General features: G+C 33.5%; 1 pseudogene; it reads left to right on the top strand.

Annotated features, from left to right (window-relative positions):
• Positions 1-6,414: 6,414 nt before the first annotated feature.
• Positions 6,415-6,870, top strand: LOC101706348 (ribosomal biogenesis factor pseudogene; annotated as a pseudogene).
• The last annotated feature ends 389 nt before the right edge of the window (positions 6,871-7,259 follow it).

Consider the following 7,259-nt stretch of genomic DNA (forward strand, 5'->3'; position numbering starts at 1 on the left):
AAAAGAATAAAAATAAACATGCAGTGGGGTTGGGAGGGATATGAAGAATGCCAATCCAAAGAAAGAGAAGTCAACAGCCCTGAACAAGGAATAGCAGAGGGAATATAAGAGGGAATAACATTCCTGTGCTTGTGCAGAATGAGAAAGGGAGGAGAGGGATACAAGACAACACCAGACAATTGACAGTCTATTACCCATCTAATAGTTTGATGACAAAGTTTTTCTCATCATTTTCTACTTTTCAAATTTAATATTTTTACCATCTCAGCAAGCACATACAAAATTGAAATTTTTCATTACAATACAAACTCTTTCCTGATATCAATATCATTTAGAACTGTCTTAGTTACTTTCCTTGTTGCTGAGACTAACAAACAAATTAAATAAACACTAACATATTAAGCAAATCAAAGGAGAAAAGGTTTATTTTGGCCCCTCTTTTCTGGCTATTTGCAATAGACAATGTATTATTATTATTAACTTTCATTACCAGTTGTTTGAATTTCTTTGAAAGCTTCTTTTTCACATTTTCTAGAGTACAATCCAGCACTGTAACAATAGAATGTTTAATGTCAACCATCCTTCCAAGCATTTATATTAGAATCTCTTGAATGTGCTTTTTAGTAATATCATTCCCATATACACAGAAATTATAATTTCTAGTAAACATTTTAAAAGCATTAGCAATTTTTCATTTAACAAGAAATATATTTTCATACTTTTTGTGACAAATGGAAAAATCATTTTATTTTAATTCTGGTAATTGCAATTTATTTATTTGTAACTATACCATAATATGTTCATAGATAATATAATGAGTAGATTATTTACTTAAATGTTTACTTGGCTGATAATTAACACTTTTGCCCAATCCCTATATTTTTCATAAAAAATTGATATCATTAATTTTGAATATGGAAACTTTTAGTTTTTTTGTTTTGTTTTATACCAGGGATCGAACTCAGGGCCTTGCACTTGCCAGGCAGGCACGGCACCATAGAGCTACATCCCTGGCCCTCATATATTACTTTTATAATTTCCAATAATGATTGTAATAGACTTGGATTTGCTTTTTTGGGGGGTAAAATGAAATGTTTTAAAAATATTTTTTAAAAAATAGAAAATGGTAATTTGAAATTAATAGCATTTATATAGATATGAGTAACAAGTGACGTGAAATGGTAGACTAAATTTTTTTTACAAATATCTTGTAAATTAAAAACAATCTAGATACTGGTGTGTGTCATAGTTTAATTATTACCTGGAATGAAATAATAAGATATGGAGTTCTCTGCCCTAGAAATCAATTGGAAATAGTGGAAAGAGAAATGAGAAGGGAGAGAAATATAACCAAAAGAGACATTATTGTGCACATATTTTGTGGGCATACTTTGTTGGGAAACTTTCTGTGGTGCATCTCAGGATTTTGCACCTGAAAGACCCTCTTGTCCTTTATAGGTTGCCTTAAGGAGTCTTAACTCTGTTATAAGTCCAGGCACACTGCACCTCCATATCTAAGAGTATTCTTTCAGCCGTGTAATAGAACAACAACAGAATATCTCAAGATAGACAACACAACATTCCAAGTGTAAATAATTTGAACTGCTATTTGATGGTTGTTCCATCAATTTCAGGTGCACCAAAGTTAACCAAGAGTATGAGATGGAACATAGAATAGTAAGACACCACTCAGACATACTTATCTCTTATGGTAAGTAGATACTTTCATAGAATTTACAAAGTGACCATCAGAACTAAACTCCTGAAAGATATTCAATATGAAAGGGTTACTGACCCTAGCAATATTCCCCACCAAAGACTTTTTTAAGAATTTCAATAATCATAACTTGTGTTGTGTTTCACCAGCTACTATAGATTCCTCTCTAGGCCAGCATTTTAATATTTTTCAGATTGCTCAGAGTTTTATTCCCTTAGGATTCAAACTCTTTGTTTTTGTACTTTTGCTAAGATTGTGGTGGCAAATATTGCCTATTTTGGGCATGGAATTTTCAAAAAAAATATGCTCCAGCTAATCTAGCCAAACAAGCGGACATGCCTGTTTTTCTTTGCCACTACTGTCCAGTCAGAGCTGTAGTTCATCATCGCAATCTGGATTAATCACCTCTGCCCATTTATTTACTCATTTATTTAGAGCGATTGTTCACTCCCATGTGGAACTCCAAATGATTAGGCAGTGATTGTAACAATGGCATTGGCTAGATTATACTTAATAAGAAGAATCCCATATTGCTAGGACAATACTTGTCCTCCATCCCTTTTATCCAAGTCTTTTTGTTTCATCAATTGCAGAAGTTAAAGTAGACCTTAGGGGACATATAAGATAAGTCATCCTGAAGAGATTGTCATCGAATGCCTCCTGTACTATAGATAATTGGAATGGCTATTAATGTGACTCTGAAACATTCATATATACAATGAGCACTACCATGAGCCTTTCTACTGATTGCTTTTCCAAATATCTTGGTTTCCATTCTTCTAATCTTACTCCTTATAGGACCCTGAAAAATAGACCAATATGCTCAGCACTGTGCTGTCCACCATTTGATGTATAACTGTAGACCAAGCCTCTTTTCCCATCACAAAATGTGAAGCAAATCCAGTATTCATAACTGTACTTACTGGGAGAATGTTTTTTACAAGTAAGCCTCAGAATCTCCCTTATTGGGGACATGGATTAAGCATCAGTCCATTTAAAATAGCCTAAAAATTTCATATTAGCCAATTTATAAGCTTTCCTGAATGTTTTTCTTCTTTATTAGCTCATCATAAAAAGTCTCCATTTAATAAAATAAAAAATCAATGCAACAAAGATTGGTGCCTTGGTCACAGGGTCATGCAGCTTCATTTGACATTTTTGAAAATGACCTTGAATGCTCTATTTCCTTGTTTGATGACTCTATTTTTTTGCTGATAAAATTGCTAATCTAACAATATTAACCTCTTACTGGGCAGTTCTGCTCAATTACAAATTTGATGTTCCATGGTTCAGTCTTACTTGGGGCCACTAGCACTGCAAATGTTGGTTTCCAGGCGGTGAGCCTTTCCAGGCAGCAGAAGGCATGGTCCTGGTTGAAAAGCCTGGAGATCTGAATTGAGATTCTCTATCTGAAGGCTTTTTACATAATTTATGCAATGTTCTTTTCTTGATTCATTTAATACTGTTGAATTTATTAAATTTTATAGTCTAGGCATTAGGCAGCTTTTCCATTGCATGAAACCTTTTCATAGCTCCCTGGTCCTCTAAGATAGGGTAGTCCCTCAAGTTATTAAACAAATAAATCAAAGCAAGATTTCCGCATACTGTTTCCAGAATCCAAAGAGACTATCAAACTACATTGTTCTTACCAATAAATGGTGCAAGTTGTGATCATTTTCCATTTACCTTACAGGGACATTGTAGAATGCTTTAGAATGGCAATTACAAATTTTTTTCCTCAGAAAATTTTCACTTTTAAAAATTATTGAGGATTAAGACTCCAAAGAGATTTGTTTCCATGATTTTTATCTATCAATGTTTACTATATTAGAACTTTAAACTTGAACATATTCAAAAGATTTCTTTATTAATTCATTTGATAACAAAAAGTAAGCCTAATATATGTATTATATATAATGGCAATATAATGTTATTAAATTATTTTAAAATTAAGAGAAATGGAGAACAAATTAAAGGAACTTATTTTCTATTTTTGCAAATATCTTTAATTTTTGGTTTACTAGAAACAGCTGGACTTTCTTATATTTGTCTGAATTGAAATTTTTTTGCAATACCATGTAACACGTAGGCTCTAGGAAACTAAACCTTTTAATCATGACAGGAAAGTTAAAAGATATTAAAGGCCCAGGGATTTAGCTCAGTGGCACCGCACCTGCCTTGCAAATGCAAGGTCCTGAGTTCGATCCTCAGTACCATAAAACAAAGATATTTAATAACTACATTACTGACCCTGAAGATAAACTGAGAGTCTGTTGAAATCTCAAGATTCAATGGCCCACACTTTCCAAACTGTTTAGTGATCTAGATAAGCGAACACTTGATTTCCATCTAATAGGGAAGTGCTAACCTCTGGTATGTATGTGGTTTATAAGAATATCCAAAATACAGTAATGCATCTGTTTACAAACACTCCTGCTAGCTAACAGTTTGTTTTCCGAACAGAAGTGTGCAGTGAAATTTTGCTTCCGTTAGTGCACTCCACATCAGGTGGAGAACAGGACTGCACCTATCTTCCCCAGAATTATGGAATGAATTAAGTTTGTGAACCAAAGCTCTACTGTATTTGATACTTCTTATTTATTATAAGTTCAGCTGGCACAATGGGAACAATATATTTGACAATGTGATGTTTTTATACAATATCAACATGATCAATAAAGACGCAGAATCACAGAGATAACTTAGCTTGGGGCTTAATGTTCATCTTTCCTTCTTACATAAACACAAATTTCTTATGTTCCTCTTTTCAAACCAGGATTGAGAACACACATCCCACACTGATGTCATAAACCAAGAGCCAGAAGAAAATGTTCATCTGTTACTATAAAGATATTCCATTTATTACACATATTTCAGTTTGGGCTAATGCTTTTAAATTTTTGACATTCCACCATTATCCACCTCATGTTGGCAAGAATAAAAGAGAATTAAATGGGAATATATCTGGGATCCTCAATAACACACAGTTTAAATATTTGTTGGTAACGTAAACTCAATAATTCATCTAAAATCCAGGTATTAGTTTAATACATCTGACTGTAGAAGGGAAGAAAGAATTCAGAGGATTCTACCTGTTACTTTTATTATGTGGAACATGCCTTGAACAAGATTCTGGTATGGTAAATTAGAAGTACTAGAAATTCCTTTGCAAGATGCTGAGGAAAAAATGTGAAGACTCAGGAATATGACAATAGTAAAATATATTCCTATATCACACAACCTAGTCAATGACGATATTCTACTTGTACATTATAAGGTACTCCATTTATTACAGTGATAAGTAATTTACTAAGAGGAGAATATGCAGTGCTCTGAAACTAGGGAATAATTGCTCCTGTACAGATTACTATTAGGGTTCTTTTCTCCCAGTATTAATTACACTCAGTAGTATATACTGATTTCAGAGTTCATGTAGAAGACATTCATATTAGAGGAAAGTCACACACCATTACCACATAAATTTTAAATGGCAACAAGTGTGCCTATATTTGCAAAATATAAGATAAATACTTTCTCTGTATTTTCCCAAATACACCTGTAAAACTTAACAAAAGAAACCCCACACTGGAAAAACAGAAACAACCATATTTGAGAAGATACTACATTACTCTTAGAACCAGACTGGTGTCATTTACAAGAAATTAATCCTGTATCATGGAGCGTACCTACATATCAGTAATGCTCATCTATCTGCTTCACATTCTGATGTCTCTCATGCAACATCTTCAGTTTGGATAAACACATATTCCCTTTGCTCCTGATAATACACGTGAGCCCCTTCTCAAAAGTCCTTGGAAATTTTTTCACTTGTGTAGAATTTTTCCTCTTAGAAAGCCGGCTTCCCACTCATACAATAGATCTCAGTCTTGATCTTTTACTGCCATGCCTCTGACTTTGACATAAGTCTTAGAAGGCTGTTACAAGTATTTCTTTCCTAGGATCACTCAAGGAACATGTTCTCTTTGCTTGCTTTGCCCCCAAAAGTCAACACAATGATAGGTATACAGACATTTTCTTTTCCTAGGAGATTATAGGGAAACAATGTGAACTGGAATAGTGAAACAGAAAAAAAAGAGGGGGGGAAGTTATGCCTAGGACGAGCTATTTAGCTGGTTACTTCTGTGAATATTAGTTCTCATTCATGATGTGCAGTCAGAATACCTCTAACATGTGCCTGAAAATTGTTCCCTTACAAATTTGATCAAGTATTTACCCAAGGAGCGTTTACTTGATTGTACTTCTAAGTACTTCTAAGGTACCCATATCCAGTACAACTCAGTGGGGTTCCATTGGTGTGAAGAAGTGATGTAAAACAGGAGTAAAAGTAAGAAAGTATAGCTGAAGTAAATTTTTTTCTCAAAATATACCTATATTCAATTGATTGCTGCAATAATGACTAACCCAAAAATATTACTCAAGAAAGCATAATATCCTCTCAAGCACAGAGATGTTATTTATATTCTAAAACACATTTGCTCACTTAAATATTTATGGAACTTCTACTATGTGAAAGATAACGTACTGTACAGTGATAACAGTGTGTATCAGGAATGGATATGATATCCTCAAGGATATCATAGCTGAATAAAGATTTAAAATATTTGAATACTTTCAAAAGTTTTCAAGAAAATGGGAAGGGTTGCTGTTAAAATGTGAGTATATCGATCTCCCTACCCGGAACTTCCTGGACCCTGTGCGTGCAGATGGTGTTACCTGGACCTTGAGCAGCATCACGCGGATATCAAAGGTCTGGTGAAAGGTTGATGGAACTTTTTGACAATGGGCAAGAACAAATTAAGAGGGCAGAAGTCCAGGAATGTATTTCACGTAGCCAGCCAAAAGAACTTTAAGTCCAAAAACAAAGCAAAACCAGTCACCACTAATCTTAAAAAGATAAACATTGTAAATGATGAAAAAATTCATAGAATGAATAATGATTTTGTAAATATTCAGAAGGAACTTGAAAATTTCTCAAAAGTGCTTACTCTTGAACCACTGGAGAAAGAGCTGAATCAGCAGCATCATGAAAATGAACCAGTTAATGTTGATGAAGCTACAAGATTAATGGCTCAATTGTAATACAATGGAGATGTATCAAATTCCCCCCAAAAACTCAATAAAATAAGTATTTTATAAAAATGTGGGTATATCATTATTATTTAACTATTGAAATGCTTATATATAAAACAATAAGTTATTCATTAAAATTCTAAAAATACTTCTATAAAATATTTCAAGATTATGATTCAGCTATATTAATATTATTATTTTTTTCCTGTACTGGAGATTGAACTCATGACCTTAAGCTTGCGAGGCGAGCATGGTGCCACTGAGATATATCCCCGGCCCACATATGTTAATACTATTATAGGAGATAACAAAAATCAGCTTGTTATTATACTTTTTTTACAGAGCTATGGATAATTTACTCTAGAAATTTACTATTATTCAGTTTTTATGATCAATTGATAATGTAAGCTCCTTCCCCACATCTGACTTTCTCAGATACCCTGAGACAAAT

The sequence above is a fragment of the Heterocephalus glaber genome, unplaced genomic scaffold (genome assembly GCF_053883595.1).
Source record: "Heterocephalus glaber isolate CG9 unplaced genomic scaffold, H.glaber_assembly_v1.0 deba00001577, whole genome shotgun sequence".
NCBI classification, from domain to species: domain Eukaryota; kingdom Metazoa; phylum Chordata; class Mammalia; order Rodentia; family Bathyergidae; genus Heterocephalus; species Heterocephalus glaber.